Source organism: Polypterus senegalus, chromosome 11 (assembly GCF_016835505.1).
Source record: "Polypterus senegalus isolate Bchr_013 chromosome 11, ASM1683550v1, whole genome shotgun sequence".
Lineage (NCBI taxonomy): Eukaryota > Metazoa > Chordata > Cladistia > Polypteriformes > Polypteridae > Polypterus > Polypterus senegalus.
Window position 1 is genome coordinate 121,150,527 of NC_053164.1, and position 19,664 is coordinate 121,170,190.

The window sequence follows — 19,664 nt, forward strand, 5'->3', positions numbered from 1 at the left end:
GACTCAGAAGGCCATGGGAGTTAACAGCTACTAGGTACTGTGCTTGCATAAGGTGCAATGTGATATGCTAATGAAACACCTCAGCAGGAGGAGGAGGTCCCAGAAAAAAGGGTGAAAGGTGCTAGATGGTGTGCTTATTTAGTCTGCACTATGGATGGAGAGAAGGAGGACACAGTGTGCAAAAAGAAGCACGTGTGGGGATGAGAAAGAGCAGCACAGGCTGTAGGAACAGCGTGGAGTCAACAATCTAGTAGAGGGATATGAGAGTCAAAGAGTGGTGTGCTTCAGGGCCATAACACTGAAGTGGAAGACGAGCAGTGTAAAACGAAAGAGTCTGATTGCGAATAGAAAAGTTGAGGTCTCTCTCATGACTAAACAGTGGGAGTTTAGCTGGGAAACAATCAGTTAAAAGCTCATCAGTTTCAAACTCTTGAAACATGTACTGGTGTTGTTCCTTCCTGATTGATTGTGGGAGTTATAATACAAATAAATTAAGTGTGTACCTAAATAATTATATATACATCCAATACCATATTTATATATCACCTTTAAAAAATTTATGAAATAAAATTTTAATTTGAAGGTTTAAAATGTCATATTATGTGGTTGACAATGATACACCACATAGCAATATGTAGCAATAGTGTTCATTAGCTTGATTTATACATACTGACATAGGTGTGGGGAAGAAGATGGGGAGGGAAGTTTATGGCAGTCCTGGTGCAATGCTAGAGAAAAGTTGCGAAGGTAAAAATCATGCTATCTCTCATTTCATTTCATATTTCTGTAAGAAGATCAAATCAATATCATATCACATAAGTGCTAAATAAGTTATCTTTGACTGTCATTGTGATATAGCGGGTCGGCGGCTCCGAAAGAATAGCCGGGTTTTAAATAATCCATCGGCCATGTCAGTTTCTGTGGACACGCTTGTGCAACCGCAGGGAATTAATGAGGTAGTTGGGGAGAGATGCACCTGCATGTGAAGGTGCAATCTTTCTCAATTGCTTCATTGGTTTTTTGCGGTGTGTGATTGAGATGCTGCGTTCATGGAGCTGTATAAGTATGGGCCGGTACAAGAGATCAAGAAGAAGGAAATGAAAGTGAAGGAACATGAGAGAAGGGAGGTTAGAGAAAGAAGAAGGCAGGAGGAGAAAATAGCCAGTGCGGGAGTGAGCAACTGAACGAGAGAGAGCAGGCTCGCTTCAGCAAAAGCAGGCAGTTGGAAGGAGAACCCTGGAAGGGTGTAAGGCCGACACTCAGGGGCAAATGGATTGGGTAACTTCTGCTGAGCTTTTTAGAGGATCAGGAGTGACCAGGATTATTAACTCACCACGTAAAGCCAAGAAGGCAGCGGGAGTTGAGGAGGCTTGGGATAGACAGCCCCAGCATGAGTGCCCAGGCAGTTGGAGACCCGAGTCTCAGTCTGGTAAGTTAGCTGTACATAGCCAGGTGATGGAAGACTCATAGATCAGTAGGAGTGTCAGCTGCAACTGCAGATAGGGTGACTCCCTTGTTGCAAGGCCCATTTAGGAGAGGAAGGGGAGCCGCCAGTTAAAAAGAGAAGGCACCAAGTTTTTAAAAAAGACAGCTTCCAGCCAGTATTTTACCCATGTTTTTTTAACGGAATTATTTATTGGGATTTTAACCTCCACAGTCACCTGTTTTTTATAGATTATTCATTTATTAACTTTGAGCACTGCGCTATTTATTTGGACACTTTTGTTTTGGTTTGTTAATAAAAGCACAGGACACTTTTACACCATCCCCTTGCTCCATGTGGGATTTGTCCTCTTTGCACAGCTCATCCAGTTACATTACCGACAGTGTAGGGTTCAAGAAGAGGGATCATAGAGCAGGACCTGCACCGTCACAGGCACTAAAACACAAATAAGTTTCCAGTAACTCTGTATTTAACTGACTAGTGTGCCAGGTAGCTTACAAAGCTAACTGCCCTAATATAATAACACAATTTTATGAAATAGAAGTATAATAATTATCCCTACCCATTATTACAGTTTGCAGTATATTGGCTAATTTATGCAAAGAACACACAGTGTCCGTTTTTAAACGGGACAGCAGCTACAGAGATCTTTTTTAGCATGCCAGGAGCAAAGGTGTAGGTAGAGAAGCATTTTCCCACCTTTTTTCTGTGGTGGAACACTTTTTGTAACCCAAAAAATCCCAATGCACACTACGATTCTACCAACCACAAAAGCATTCATTCTACATATAAATACAGTGCCTACAGTATTGAACCAAGCATTAAACATTTTACAGCTTTAGAAGTTGTACCTGTTAGCATAAAATACCTGGGGTTTCCCGGTCCAAGCAGCAGGCCACGGCATGAGAATGTTGGTCATCTAAAGTAAAAAGCAGGAACATTCTTTTGAGTCAGAGTGTGGTTTTCTGTATGGGAAAGAAGAGTAAGAAGGATAGGTGTCTCTTTTGTTCTTCTAAATGTCTAACAAGGCTTCAGTACTTTGTTTATTTATCTCTGTTAACACGAGCATACAGGGGTCTCAGGCTGTGAGCAACACTGAGATGAAAAAATAGCTTCAGAAAATAGTGTGTAGACAGATGTAGAATGAGGGAGATTTATTTGCAAGTGCTTTTGAGTAATATTTGTGTGGCATCACCGAGAAGGTACCTAAGAACCATAAATGGACCCAAGGTGTGTTATGTGTTTCATTTATTTATACATATTGGGACTTTTTCCCTCTATACACACACAATCACACACCCCCAAACATACTCACAGTAGTGTGCAGTGGTCATATCATGTAAAACACAAATGTCCCCTCTCAAGCAAAAACATACATTGGTATATCCAAATAAATGGTTAAATAGTGTATATTTTAAAATATCTGAAAGGTTACATGCTGTGCTAGACAAAGAGGTTGAGATGTTTAACCACGCAAATGCATTTTAAAACCATTAGACAAAACTTTTTCATTAAGGTCAGGCCTAACATATTCTCGGTTATGCCACGCTTACAGTAATCACATGGGTTGTCAAACACAAAGACATTTCTCTTTGTCCTTGGCAGTTTAATAAAGATAAATTGTTTCCGCAAAGCAATATTTTGACACTTCCATAAATACCGGGAGGCATTTAATAGCTCCTAACCTGTGGCTACTTTAAAAGCGAATCAGTTAAAAGTGAATTTACATTAAAGTTTGACAGGCCATATTGAAATAGTCATTTTGATTTTTTTTTCTTTTTTGGTGTTAAGAGGAAATAATATTATTTTTATGCAGTAGAAAATGTATATCTGTATTCATTTTTTATTTTACATAATGTATATATACATCTAAAGGAATAGAAAATGAAGTGAATTAAAAATTCTAATCAGTTGAGATATGAGCATAAGTGATCTTATTTCATTAAGGATTTTATTCTTTTAAATCAGGAATAACAGTGTTATTTATTTTTATATTAAAAATGTTTTTGTATTACTGACATTCCATCCAGGGCTGTTGCTGCTGGGGAAGATTCATGCTCCATATAACTCAGCAAAAAAAATGTGGAATTAATCAAGGAGATCATTTTATAATTGTCTATTACCAAAATGTTCTGATTACGTTATATATCCAAAAATTCTTAGCTAAAAGTTTGTGGAAATTACTGCACAAAATAACTAAAAAGCTATATCAGATAGAAGATCTATCCAAGAGAATAAATAGTAAATATATTGTCCTCATCCGAGTTCACCTCTGTTATAGCACGTCTTTATTTGAAAACTAGCAGTGTCAGATCGGGGTGAGCGTGAACGCGATTGAGAGAATAAAACTGAATAAAAAAAAAAAACCTAACATTTACAAGTACCATACATTTACAGCGGCTGTTACAGACTCAAATCAAATGTATTTTTTTATTGTATAATAATAACAATAAGAGCAGCTCACTACTCAAAACATTTATTTGGAGACGTGGGATGGCTTGAACTGGCACCCTTTTGAATAAGAAGCAGCAGTTCTTACCGCTGTACTACCAAAGAAGCTGCGACAAAAAGTCACACTAACCCGATTTCTTTTTCTTCGGTTATAGTCTTGAATAAAACCGCACTTGTTCTGTTATATCTGTACCTTTTTTTCAAAGTGCTAATTTGATATTTGGACTTCAGTTTTCACACATTATACACTTCATATCAAAATTTTGTTGTTAGTATTGAAACATGGAAAAAGTTTGTCTTTTAGTTATGTGTTCAACATTTCTTGCATTACCTGTCATCCTACACTTACTGTACATAGACCTTTGTTGACACAGAACACACATGAAATGCATGTGTTCCAAATAATGATATATTTTTTAGCCTATGCAGCTCTAGGTGCCTGACTTCCTGATAAACCAGACTTGAGTTGGGAGAGGTTTTTGCACTTTCAGCGGCGGGTGGGAGAGCTTGGGGGAGGGTAGAGCTTTGGATGGTATAGCAGGCTGCTTGCTGAATGGGATTATCAACACATTTACAAGACAAAAGGCGGTGACAGAGAGGTGCGAGCAGATTTAAGGTGGGCCGGATTTACAAGATTTTTTGTAAACTTTGTTAATTCTAGTGTTAAAAGTCAAGCATTCATAAGATGACAGGACTTTCAATCAACCTATGGACCAGGTTTATTGTGGTTATTTAAAGTATTAACGCCATGTCCTGTTAGCAACTGGGTTTAACCAATTATGTCAGAAGTTTTCTGATTATGTAATGAATTCCTTGGAATTGTGATCTAATCAATGAAGTATAAATATAGTATAGAAGGCACTCCTTTGCTTTGTAAGATTTGCTAATAAGTAACTTGCGCTGTAGGTGTTATCTTTTGCAAGATTTAGATAATGAAGAAGAATGATTGACGTTTTCTCCTGCCTGTGTTTACTGCCTATACGGGACACCCAGTGGGGAGTACTCATAAATTTCTTCTACACCAGTGCAGCTCACTGTATCTCATACTAACTCATTTGCATTGTTATCGTCGTCTCTGATACACCAAACAGATCTGCAATCTGTCGTACTTTTAAACTGCATAAAAGAAAGTGTTCTATTAACTCAGAAGGAAATGTCAAGGGTTGGGCGTCCAGGGCAGGTAACTTTGTCACTTGAACTGGCATGTATCCTAGTCCACTACACTAGTTATTTGATGTTTTCAAAACTGGTTTCATTAAAATCGTAGTCTATAAGGGCCATTGTAATTTCTTCTGATAAATCTTTGATTTTCTCTCTGAAATATTTGATAATGTCTTCAAAATCAATTTCATTGGCAGTATAAAGCATTTTTAAATTAATTCTTGTGCTGTTTCATGAACCTCCATCTTCCACACAGATTGTCATTTATGTACACTCAAAGTCAATACAACTATTCGGCTGCCATACACCATTTTGCATTTTTATACTGTTTTCATGAACCAGCAGTTTTTAATGTTAACATCTGATGACCTACACAAGCCCTTTACGAGTACTCTTCCAAATCATAGGAGGTACCATACTTTGCTTCTCAGTGGTTATATGATTAAGAAAAAGACATACACACTTATACTTGTGAATTCACAAAGTATCAAATGGGCATTTTTTTTAATTTAAAAGGTACCCTTCTAGAAGCACTGATCACATTTCTGGCCTTTGGCAGTAGTGGTAACTCAGTAAATCAAGTGGGGAGATTGAGTGTACGTGCAAGGTTGGTAATGTACAGTAGATCCTTGATAATCATTTTTAAAAAATGACAGTATAAGCATTAGAAAGCACATACATGCGCTCCTGCAACTTTTATTACAGACAAGATTGAAACAGACCCTGTACAACAATCTGTTATTTTAGCAGAAGTCCCAACATTGATGGCGATTGGATACAGACAACAAGCTAATGGGTAACAAGTGATAGGAATGGGGCTACGGCTAGTATTAGCCACAAAGCACTGTCACACTAAGTCACAAGTGCCAGATTTGCTCACTGCGGATGATGTCCTAAACAAGTTATACTTAGCATATAATGAAGGAGCTCCATACATGGTGACTTATCATTTTTAGCTCTCTCTACTTCGCCTAGGGCAGCAAAAATGCCAGAACTAGCCCTGGAGAGAGCAGATGCAGTGGGGCTGTTCGGCTTTTTTTTTTGTTTTTGCTTGCTACTATTTAGATTCTCTTTACATTGATCTCTCACTTTGAGTAATAAGTAAACAACTGCACAATTAAGTACATGACCACTTCATGTATATTTTTAATTTTTATTGTGGAAATGTATGGAACGAAACTTTTTACAATTGTTATTCAACTATTTCCATATGTTTTCTAGGTCAAGTGGGAACCTGTCATGGAACATAATTATTGAATTGCCTTTTTCAGTCTCTGCCTTCCTCTTGGCTCACTGTCTGCTGTCTTGCATCTTTAATCACTGTACTAAAAACATGTTAGGATCCATCTGTTCCTTACAGCTATCACTGCATTTTATAGCTCTTCTTTTTATGCTACCCAGCATATACTGTAAATAATAAGCCATCTGACTGACTCTTTCAATTCTGGATTTTGACACCAGCACAGCACTAACATGTTACTCCATTACATCATGAATGATTTTCTTCCTGATGTTGATGTGCAATCACCATCTGTGCTTGTTCTTATTGGCATTTTGATGACAAAGACTTCCTGAAGCATCTAAGTTATGTTAGACTGAATGGGATCTGCTACCTTGGGTGTAATCCATCAGCACTGAAGGTGTCAAAATGATATAAAGGCTTGAATGCCAGTAACCTGTCTATTATTAAATCTCACCAAAAATGGAGGCTACAGAGCAATTCAAGATGTATGATGGTTACCCTGTCTATCAGATCCTTTCATATATTTTTTCATATCTTTTCTCAACCTATCTTTATGGTCCTTATGAACTATCATCTGAAATGTGAATTAGAGATCTCATTTACATATAAACTTTCTTTCTGCTTTATGCAAGGCAAACATATCTTGAGTTGTCCATATCTCTTCATATAGATTATTTACAGTATGTGAAATCTGTACCTCTCAAATGTTTTGGTAAAATAAATATTGATACTGCAGTCATTAAAAATGCTGCTTTTTGTGGTCATACTTTAATTATACACATGCAGTATAACAATAAGAAAGTAGTTAACACATAAAGTAAGAAATGTATTTTCTTAAAAATACAGTAATTAAATGGAATTAAGCAAGAGATGGATGTTAATGTAAAAAACCTAAAAGGGAACAAACAAAATAAAAAAAACCCATCTCAGATCCCAGCCATCTCAATGAAATCTGTAGGGTAATAAAACTTTTAAACTTTTTTCTTAGTGTGATGGTAGAATAGGTGAAAAATATGAATTGAGGAGTTGTCACCAAACTGCCAGTTGGCCATATTAACAATGTCAAAATTTGTACCTAATTATTTCTTGGTTACTGCTATAAGATCTTGCAATTAATAGATATTGGGGCATGAAGTACCATTGTGGTTCCAATTGCAATAAACTACAAAAATAATATTTCCTACAGGTAAAAGAAACATATCCATCAAGAAGCTAATTCTGTTTCTGCTGGTAAATTACCCAAGGCAGACAATCTCTGTTCAAGGATAGATCGGAGAAGTCCAGTAACATGTAGGTGTCGGGGAGTGAAAAAAATGTGTGACCTTAAATCAGAAACATCTGACTAAAAATAAAGAATTGAGAGGGATTTTCTCTCTTGGAATATATGAATGAAGGTGCCAGGGTTTGGTTCAGACAAAATGCTGTTACAATAAACTGTCTATTTCTGATGCATATACTCTACATTGTCCCAATAACACTCAGTTAAATCTCAGTTAGTGTTCTGTGCAACTATCATTAACCACCAGAACCCGGTGCACAATCAAAGCAAATTGTGAGATGATTTTAGGTGCATTCAATTGCTGTACCATAGACAGGCATCTTAGAGAAAGCCATACATTATTAATACAGTAAAATTGGCTCCCGTGTTTGTTATCTCAACACAATAAAAAGTGAACTAAATAAATTAAATAAGTCATTTTAAAATATATAATGAAAAATGCATAATATTTGAACATTCTATTTCCCTAGGTGTTTGTGGCATGTACCAATTATGGTAAAAACTCAAATGAGCAGACTCAATCAAAAAACATAAGTAACCTTCTCGTTGTCTCTGCTGTACTTTTGTCAATTTATCAAGTACTACTAGACAAAATCATATTTAGAAACTGTGACGGTGCTGGTCGGCTCCGTGCTCTCTCTTTGCTTTTAGGAGCCTCTTGAACTCAACACCATCAATACTGTAACTGAGATGAGTGTGGCAGAGGAGGACAAAACACACGTGAAGCAAGAGGAAGGTGCAATGTGCTCAGTGCTTTTATTAAAAGCAATTCTCAAAACAAGTTTCCCAAAGTGCAGTGCTTAAAAAAGCTCAATAAATAAATAATCCATAAAAAAGTGTTCTGCCGAGCTTAAAATCAATAAATAGAAAAAGCTGTTAAAAATGAGGATAAAACAATGTAGTGCAGGAAACTAATTTTAAAAGCACAAGATCTTGTGCCATCCTTTAAAACGGACATATCTCCACCTTATCCTATGCGGACCTCACAGCCCGGAGAGACCAGCAGGTGCAGACACCCATTGACTCCAGCCCATGTCCCCTGTCATCAATCCCACGGCATCTGTGGGCAACCACCGAGTCCTGCTCCGCCCGAACGGCTGCCAATCTAGGCTCCACCTGGTGTGGGCGCTTTGCACTTCCACCACTGCCAATGGTTCCACCTGGTGAAAGTTCCCTTGAGCATGATGGTCGCTCCTTCTCCCAAAATGCTCAACTTGAGCGACCCACAGCCCTCTCCTGAGCGATGGCCACTCGCTCCTACTTGGGGCTTTATTCCCGTCCACCTGCTTCCACTCTGTTCACAGGCCTGTTTTCTCTTTCTTTCTCCTGCCTGCTTCTTCTCCCATCTTTTAACCTCAGCTCTCTTCTTGACTCTTTTTTTCTTTCTCGTCTCTTAATTTTGACTCTTTTTGATCTGCGGACCCACTATACCACGGAAGCAGGGAATCTTTTTACCATTCCATTATTAAGGAAAGATAGGGACAAAAACAGGAATTGATTATTATAAGTGAACTAGCTGTGTGTGGTCTTCTGGGCCAAAAACAACCTGAAGACTCCTGACATTGTGTCTCTTCATCTGTGTCATTAGCACAATGTCGTTTTTGTGCGGTGGCACAGGTGTTTCGTACTGAGAGGTGAGGTACATGCAAGCGCTAAAAAAAATTAAAAATGCATGCATGTGCCATCTAGTGGCTGTGGTTGACCGTGAGCAGAGCAGACCGCTACATAAACACAAAGGTCTTTTGTTTATCTATGTCTAATTACGAACCACAAGAGTAGAAACAGGCAGGCTTTAATAAGAGGGTAGGCCATTTGCACAAATGTAACAAAGAACAAAGACCACAGTCACCCATGAATGATGATGAGCCCACAATATTATTAAAACAAGACAACAGCTGCCAGGTGATTAAGGGAAAAATAACTATAAAGGCAAAGGAAGTAAGGAGAGCTGAAAATTCAATGGATTAGGAGAGGCTGGCTGTACAGACAATGAAGAGAAGATGATTGAAGGAAGTATACATGGGTAATGGAAGTGTTCACCAGCATTTCAGATACGTAGACAAACAATGCATTTACACATGCTTTAATAACCTGGTTATTTACAGGAACTCAATTTTAAAAATGACATGCATACCCTTATTCTGGTTAGAGAAACTGGAATATTGGGCTCTTAAAAGCCAGGTTAATACACATATAGTTCTCAGCGAGTAACCAAGTTATGTGGTTATGTAAACTCTTAACCAGGTTGTAGTTAAAAATTTTGCAGTCTGTGCATGTCCGTCGCACTATGTTATCCTGCAGAAGTTCGTGCCCAGTTATGTCATCCTGAATATTTGAACATGGAGAGTGACAACAGCAAGAAAAGAATGGATAACAACAAATATATGCATTTTTGGAACAATGCCAAAACCACCCTAATGCTAAACTTCAAGAAGGAATTTAATATTTTGACTTGTTTAAATGAACAAAAGCAACCCAATGTCAAAAAAAATTAATTTCCTCAGGCAAGTGCTTGGGTGACTGCATTATTTCTTCTCCTAACTGAAATGATTAATCTCATTATTTCAGAAATCATATTTATATTGATGAGCTGAACAACACAGTACATTGCTAAGCTAAGTTGCATAATCTCGGGAGAGACAAGCTCAATGCTTGTTTTTAGAACAACCAATGGTGACGTTTAACTCATTTTTGAGCAGTTTAATGATGTTGAAGTATTTTGTCCAAAGAGCTCTCCATAGATGGACTGGCACATGAAACAGCGGGTGTTTTAGAGACAAGGTTTCAGCCTTAACCAAGTTATTCACTTTATCCTGGCTTTGTGTGCGCATGTAAATGCACTTATTGAGGCAAAAAATAAACTGCTACCAATATGTCTTTTGGAATGCACCACCGAAGTGGATCATTTGGAGTCAGAATTAGAAGGAGACAGATTGATACAGTATATAAATAGAGAGAACTTTATTTGTCCCTGCAGGAAATTTGGCTTTCTTACATAAGCTCTTCAAATAAATTAACAAATAAGTATACACACACTTTGGTCTGAACATACACCAGAATCACTATAAAGCAAGAAAATTAAAAAGTAAGAAAAGTTTTGACTTGGCTATCATAGTCACAGTAAGACATTGGTCTAATTGGTGTAAAGGTGCCCCAATAGCATTTCTTGACATACTTGTACTGAATAATTCTTTGGCAGCATTGTTCTTGTCAGTCAGTTTTGTTTTATTTCTCTATTTTGCTTCTACCTCCAGGAGGAACAGAGTTCTTGCCATAGCTGAGACTGCTCTTTTATTAGCACACAACAGGATAGAAAATCGCACTGGCCATTACAGAGTAATAGAAGATGTGAAGAATGTCATTTCCCACATTAAATGAATGCAGTCTCCTATGGAAAAAGAGCCTGCTCTTCCATTTATTATATAGTTGCCCTGTGTTCCGAGACCAGTACACTCAAAGATATAGACTATAAAGTACTTGTAGGAGTGGGTCACCTCCACATCCATTCTTTGAATAGTGATTGAACATAGAGGCTCTTTGTTGTGGCAAAAGTCAATGAGCAGTTCCTTGTTTTTGCTGATGTTAGGATGAAGACAATTCTCTTTGCACTGAGAAACAAACTTTTCCACCTGACTCATATACTCTGTCTCATCCCCTTCATCAATACACCCCATAAGTGGAGAATCATCTAATAATTTCTGCATATGAAACGACTTGCTGTTAATTTTGTAGTTGAAGGTGTATAAAATTAAGAGAAAAGGAAACAGGACTGTTCACACAGTCCCAAAAAACTGCTAGTCTGTGAGGCAGCCAATTAGATGGTAGCTCTAAGCATTACCTGCAGGACCTACTTGATCTAGTCCTTTAATTATCTATACAGTAATCCCTCCTCGATCGCGGGGGTTGCATTCCAGAACCCCCCGCGATAGGTTAAAATCCGCGAAGTAGAAACCATATGTTTGTATGGTTATCTTTATGTATTTTAAGCCCATAAAAACTTTCCCACACTGTTTATAAATATTCTCCGCACAGTTATACAGTAAACCCTTGTTTATCACTGTTAATCTGCTCCAGACAGATAAATGAATTTCCATGAAGTAGGATTCTTTATTTATAAATCTAATATTTTCGCAGTTAGAGCATTGAAAACCTGTTTACGACCTTCTAAATACGTTTTTTAACATTATTAGAGCCCTCTAGACATGAAATAACACCCTTTAGTCAAAAGTTTAAACTGTGCTCCATGACAAGACAGAGATGGCACTTCTTTCTCACAATTAAAAGAATGCAAACATATCTTCCTCTTCGAAGGAGTGCGCGTAGCAGAGAATGTCAGAGAGAGTGAGAGAAAAGTAAACAATCAAAAATCAATAGGGCTGTTGGGCTTTTAAGTAAACGAAGTGCCGGCGATAAAGCAGCCGCAATGAAGGGATCATTGTGAAGGTAGTCTTTCAGCATTTTTTACAGGAGCGTCCGTATCTTCTAAGCAAATAGCCTCTGTGCAAACAGCCCCTTTCCTCACACCCCCTCCGTCAGGCAGAGAGAGTGAGAGAGATAGAGAGATAGAGACAGAGAAAAGCAAACAATCAAAAATCAATACGGGCTGTTAGAGCTTTTAAGTGTGCGAAGCACTGCACGGGAAGCATATCGTATATCATTGAGGAGTTTTATTTAATACGGTATACATGCTCTGATTGGGTAGCTTCTCAGCCATCTGCCAATAGCGTCCCTTGTATGAAATCAACTGGGCAAACAAACTGAGGAAGCATGTGCCATAAATTAAAAGACCCATTGTCTGCAGAAATCCGTGAACCAGTGAAAAATCCGTGATATATATTTAAATATGCTTACATTTAATATCCGCGATGGAGTGAAGCCGCTAAAGTCGAAGCATGATATAGCAAGGGATCACTGTATCCTAAATTAAAGATAAAAATAAAATAAGTTTCTTTTTACTTTTCATTATTTTATTTTTTAAATAAAGCACCAGTAAGCTTTCATCCACCATGTCATAAAACCATAGAGCAATGCTAATTGTGCAGCCTAATTCAAACCAAAAGGGCAAAATCTAAAATAAGAATTTTGGAATTGTGTGAAAATGCACCCAGCACTGTCAAAATCATGACTCTGTCTTGGGGCAGGGAAAGAGCCCCGAGGTAGTAACTGATAATAGATTTTTGCAATCTGAATTAAAAAAAGCTAATAATATCAATGTTAATCAGTATGTGACTCCATGTCAGATTCATAATGTTTATTTTTCTCTTGATTATCTTTAGGACATCATTGCTCTTACACCATTTTTCATGTATGTAACATAATTTCTCTATGGATTTTTTTCATTGTCACTAACCATTTCAACCATTGTAGTGTTACCAGCAAAACCATACTGATTACTGTATTTAACTCTGCAGTCACAGTTGTAAAGCAATTCCTGTCTTGGAGCTGAAATCTTTAGGGTTACAGGTGTTTCTCATCTGTGTAAATAAGATTTTATTGCCTATCCTTGCCATCTGAGGGGTGTTTATTAGGAAATTCATCATTTACGTCTGGATATAGTTGCTCAGAACCTGACTGCTAATTTTCAAAGGTCATTAATATGTAAAATGTGGCTCAATAACGTAATAGTAAGTGATGCTGCTTCATAGCTCCAGTTGCTTCAAGTTCATTTCTACATCTGCACACTGTCTTGTCTTTCTGCTTTTGTATGAGTTAACAGATATTTCATTCTCCGCACACATTGCCAAAATGTTATATTAAGATATTTCTTGTCTCTAAAGCCAGAGTGAAGCAGACATGTGTTTGTGCCCTGTAGCTGGTTAGTGCTCTGTCTTAACTTAGTGGGTTAAGATATTAATGAATACCATGTTTAATGTATTAACCCAATATATGGGAACAGAGGTAACACTTCGAAATATTGTTTTTTTATCCGATTTATTCAAAGGCATGTGCTGTTATGTGGAAGAGGCAAACCTTATCCTACTCTTCCTAATTCTGTTAAAAAGAAGTAACCGAAATGAAACTTGACAAAAATTTTATCCACTCCTTCACCATGTTAGTCAAAATGAGTGTAGGGGCAGAAGCTCAGATCTTCAACAGTCCTTTAGTGTGTATTTTTTGTTTTTTGCTTACTTTATACTTAAGCCATTTTGCTTTGGCCTACCTCATTATTGTCTAAAGTTACAATCCTGGCATTTAAGGAGCTTCTTTAGTTTAATCTAATGCTCAACTACAGAGTGGCATTTTCCAGCCTTGTTGATAATGGTTCGTTTACACAGATTACATGCAGCATTAGAAATGTCAGGATGCATAGAGGTCATTCTACAAGTTGTAGTTTATCCTCGGCTAGTGCTCTCTTAGCTGCAGGGCGGCATCTAATTATCTCTTGAATGTGCTTATCTTCACCTCATAAATTACCTGCTGCATGTATTATTTTCTGTGTCAAAAGCAGTCCCCGTATTATGCTGTGAGCTTTTAATCGGCATCTCTTCTACCCTAATGCATATGAGAAAATTACATTACATTACTATGCTCTGAATATGTTGTCAGTTTATATTAAACACAGCCCTACAATGGCTTTTGAAAAATTATTTAAAAAAATGCAATTAATGTATTTTTAGAAAACAAAGATTAAAATAATTTTATAAATTTGTGCAAACGTTTACCTATTATGATGTCCCTAAAATCAAATTAAGTAAACATCACTAAAATTTATGTATAACTCATATAACATTATTTATTTATAAAGAAAAAATAACAAGTATATCCAATAAAGAATAAAACATAAATTCATATTTGTCTTTCAATGTATGTTTTATCATGCAATTCTCATCACAGGCTTATGAGAAGAAGACAGCCATCCTGGAATAGTCCAGAGCCATTTTTGTATGGGTCTTGCCCACACACATACACACTAATAAACTTTGCTTGTGCATCTTTGGAATGTGTATAGGAATTTCAATAGTTGGACACAATCGTTACAGAAAATCATCAGACACAACATAGAGAACACATTCACACATTCAAAGAAATAGTTTAAGCTGTGAAAGGAAATTATCAGCTCAAATAATTGCAGACAGGTTCCATTTTAACTAAATCAAAAACAAAGAGCAGAATTAACAGCACAACTTCAGTGGTATATGAAAAAGGATGCACATTCTGCACATTTCTGGAAAACAATACTGTTGGCTGGACTTTTAGATCAGTAGTATATCTCATGTCTTGTTTAGAAAGTTTCCTGTTAGAGGATAGCTTCATGTCCTGAATGATATTTGAAACTGTACTGAGCAGGAAGTCTAGAAGTTGCACAATAAAGTTTAAAAACTGAAAATTATTATGCTAACCTAAGAGGAAACAGGTTTGAAAATGTACATATGGCATAATAAGCAGGTGTATTTCGAGATAGTTAACTCTTTGGAAATTTGAAAAAAATGTTATTTTTTGTTTATTTACTAAATCAGAGAGAAATACAGAGATATCACATTTTTGTTTGGTAAAATTTTGTAAAAATAAGTGGAGAGGAAGTTGGAAGAATGGAGAAGGTCTTTGAAAGATCGAGGATTGAAGATAAATAGGAATAAAACAGAATAATGATGATCAAGATTCACAAGTTTGCCTGTAGGGAAAGCTATTCAAAAGAGTGGATGAATTTAAATATCTAGGATTAGTGGATAGCCCCGTAATGGAAAATTAGTTGTAAAATGAAATGTAGTGTGGATGGAACAATTGAAAGAAAGTATCAGGAGTGTATTGTATGATCAAACAATCGAGGTGAAGGTTTTCAAGACAGTGGTAAAATCAACTGTGATGTATAGAGCTGAGACATGGGCAGTAAAGGGAGTCGAGGAGAAGAAGTTAGATGTGGGAGAAATAACATGTTTAGATGGATGTGTGGAGTTTCAAAAATGACAGAATAAGAAATAAGACAATCAGAGGTACAACAAAAGTGGGAAACATACTTAACAAAGGAGAGGAAAGTAGGTTTAAGTGGAATGGATATGTGATGAGGAGAAACAATGAATATATGGTGTGTACTGGGACCCGGACACAGGCAGACGGACAACATAGTTCCACCAACACACTTTTATTTACAATATTTACACAGTTCAGTGCACTTGCAAACCCCAGTGCCTCTTGCACCGATTCCCCAAAGTCCAGGCCACACTCTCAGTCACTGTGCCTCTCTCTCGACCGCCTCCCGTCCTCTCTCCAGCTCTGTCCTCTCCGCCCGACATCCACCGCTGACTGGAGGGAGACGGCCCCTTATATGGGAACCCCGATGGGCTCCAGCTGCTTCCCAGCAATCAGTTGTAGCCACACCCCAGTGTGGCGGAAGTGCCGGCTGCGCACCCGGAAGCCGTCCGGGTGTCCCCAGTTCTCTCCCCCCCAGCACTTCCTGGTGTGGCGGAAGTGCTGGGCTCCTGGGTTCCTCAGGCACCAGGGCGCCACCTGGCGGTGGCCACGGGCCCCTACAAGGTTGGGCTTCCAAGCCCTCTACCCGTGCCCCTCAATACAACCAGGGCAATCGCCCCCTTGCGGTCTGGGGGAGGCACAAGCCCTCCTCTGGTCCTCCTGGGCGTCGGCCGGGGACCACACGGGAATATATGGCATCAGGGCGCCGCCTGGCGGTGGCCATGGGTCCCTACAGGGCTGGGCTTCCAAGCCCTTTACCCGAGGCCCCCTACACAACTAGGACGGACGCCCCCTCACGGTCTGGAGGAGGCACAAGCCCTCCTCCGGTCCTCCTGGGCGTCCCGGCCGGGGACCACAATGGGCAAAAGAGTGATGGGAATGGAAGTATAGGGGAAGAGAAAGCAAGGATGGATAGATGAAGTAAATGAAAATACAGTAATCCCTCGCTATATCGCGCTTTGACTTTCGCGGTTTCGCTCTATCGCGGATTTTATATGAAAGCATAACTAAATATATAACGTGGATTTTTCGCTACTTCGCGGGTTCTGCGGACAATGTGTCTTTTTACTTCCTGTACATGCTTCCTCAGTTGGTTTGCCCAGTTGATTTCATACAAGGGACGCTATTGGTGGATGACTGAGAAGCTAACCAATCAGAGCACGCAGTTAAGTTCCTGCCTGCTGAATGCAGTGTTAACCAGGAAGTCTCATCTCGCTCATTCAGCATCAACGCATTTCGCTGTGTAAAGAGTTGTGCTCTTTTGTGTTTATCTTTGTGCATAGTCAAGCCCTTCATTATGGCTCCAAAATGATCTGCTACTGCTTCAGGGGCCGTGCCCAAGCGCAAACGGAAGATGTTAACGATTGCCGAAAAGGTTAACGTTTTGGATTTGTTGAAGGCTACGATTCTTTTTATTTAAAAAGTAGGAAAGGAATATAAGATCTACGGCCGCAGTGTCCTTTTAACCAGGGTGCAAAACGAGTTGTAAGTGGATGTAATAAGGCAGTAGTCTGGATGGAATCTTCTTTAGGGATTTGGATTGAAGACTGCCAGAAGAAGAACAACGGCAGTGCTACACAATCGCCTGAAGTGGCTCCTTTAAGGGCTGTAACGCTCTCCTTTGTTGTGCAGTAAAATAAAACTCATTGTTATCGGACAAGTCATCGTGTCATTGTTGGTGAGTAACCATAATTAATTTTCTACTTACAGTACTTAGTACATGTACGTGCGTTTAGTGTCACTGTACACACATTTACTGTATACTATTTTTCTTGTATTGTACGTATTTATTGCTGGTGGCCTGTCTGTCGTAATGGCTGTAACATATGTGCTATCGGAGACACTCAATATCTTTAAAATAATATTTAGGTTTTACTGTATATAAACAGTGTGTTTATATACATAATTTCAATGAATCTTACCTAATATCTAAGAGAATACAAAGGGATTATGCTGTATAACTCTGCGGGGAATATTTATAAACAGTGTGGGAGAGTTTATAAGGGCTTAAAATATATAAAAATAACCATACAAACATATGGTTTCTACTTCGCGGATTTTTCACCTATCGCGGGGGGGGTCTGGAACGCAACCCCCGCGATCGAGGAGGGATTACTGTATAAAGGAAAGTGGCTTAACTGGTGAGGAAGTGCAGGAGGAGGCTGATCAAGTATATTGGCTACACACAGAAGTTGAAAAAGATGAATAGGAAGAATATTTTTTTCATTTAATTTTGTTGATATTTTTTGAAGAAAATAACATTCCATACAATCAAGTCAAATGTAATGCATGAGAGAAAGACAGGAGAGACTACAACATGAGCAAATCTTTAAAAATAAAAAAGAATGTCCTTTTCCCCCATTATAAATGTTTACTCTAGGATTAATTAGATCTTACCATATTTTTAAAAAGTTTTGAACAGATCCTCTAAATAAGAATGGTTTTTTTTTTCAATTTCAGGGAGTATACAACATCAGTTACCTACTGACTTATAACAGGGGGGCTGGAATTTTTCCAGTTGAGCAACAGCAAGATAAGTCTATGTGCTAGTAGAGTGGTATATATTGGTCAATTTGCCCTTGATCTATGAGTACACTAAACAAGGCAATTAATGGGTTAGGTGTGATTTTGACACCATGGCTGTCTGATAGGCTTTCAAATATCTTTCTCCAGAAACAGTTTCATCTCAAGAACTATAAACGCACTCAATCAGTCCATCAAGATCTCCTTGTAGAACTGTTTGTACTTATGAGTACAATTACCTCACTGTAAACTTGCAATACAGTTATAATATTGCACAACCTTAGCCACTTTATAAGGTGAAATGCAGCAAAATATGTTTATTACATTATACAGATAAAATGTTAATATCATTTAAATAACCTATATTGTTGATAATTAAAAATGTGAGGACATGGTGTTGCAGCGCTAGCTAGTTCAAGGATTGTTTCTGCCTTGCTCTGTATTCTTGCTGGGGCTGGCGCGACACTGGAAGGATAGATGGATAGAATAATTAAACATGTACTACAAAGATATTTCAATGTTCCTTAAAAGTTTTGAAAAATCAGCGTTCTATGCTTACAGATGGCTTTATATCTATTACAGAGCTGATTGTGTGGCAAGTGGTTACTTGGAGAAAAAAAAGGAAGGATAGGAATTGGGCGATAGTATGTTTGAAAGAAACAGTACTGCTGCAATAAATTATTTCATTGAAGGTCGCACATGGCACAGCAAACACCTTGGGGGAGGCAGGAACAATCTCTGGACAGGGTGCCAGCTTGTCACTATCACTGCGCCACCATGTTCCCATGTTTAATAACATGCTTTAACTTCTATCATCATGAAAATGATATCAAGTATACATCTCAGTATTTTAATTATTCAAAGAGCTGTAATATCACGAATGTAATGATTCACACACATAGAGCACATAGAAGAACACATACAAACAAAGCATGGTACTTTTTTTTACTACGTGCTACTTTAGTTATGATGGTATTTGAGAAACTAGTAACTTAAACGATTTAAAGATGAAGTTTATAATATTTTACTTTAATGACAAAATAAACTATGTGATTAAACTGGAAATTTCAAGATTAAACTTGACATTTCGAGCTTTTTTCTCACTATGTCCTTATTTATTTTTCTTTTCTCTGTACCCTAATAAGCTTTCATATGACACTGAGTTGGTGAGCTACAACTTACCTTTTCACAGCCACTTTGATATCTGAAACTTCTTTTGTATTTCGGGCACTGTGCGACTTTGTGAACTTGAGCTTTGGAGTTTCTCAGACTCTCTATGTTACTCGATCAACTTCCTTTTGTTGTTTATACCACTGTTTAAACCAAAAAATAGCATGTTTTTCCTTGCCTCCACTTGGTATTCGCTGAAATTCTTCTATTTTCCCCCGTGCTTTTGCCATTGCCTTTTCACAGAATGCTAAGCTTAAGGGCTATTTATATTGATTTGCATATTCAAAGAGGTGTAATCCTGGGAGGAGTTGGCGAGTGGCGGCAGGTACGTGCACGTGTGTTACTTTTCATGCTGACCGGGATTTATGTAGTGGAAAAATGTGGAAGTTGCCAAATGCACAGATTGATGCATCTGGATTTTTTTGTGTGTACGCACATTTCAGCTTTTGTCCTTATGCCATGTTTTAGTGTAAATTCTATGCACA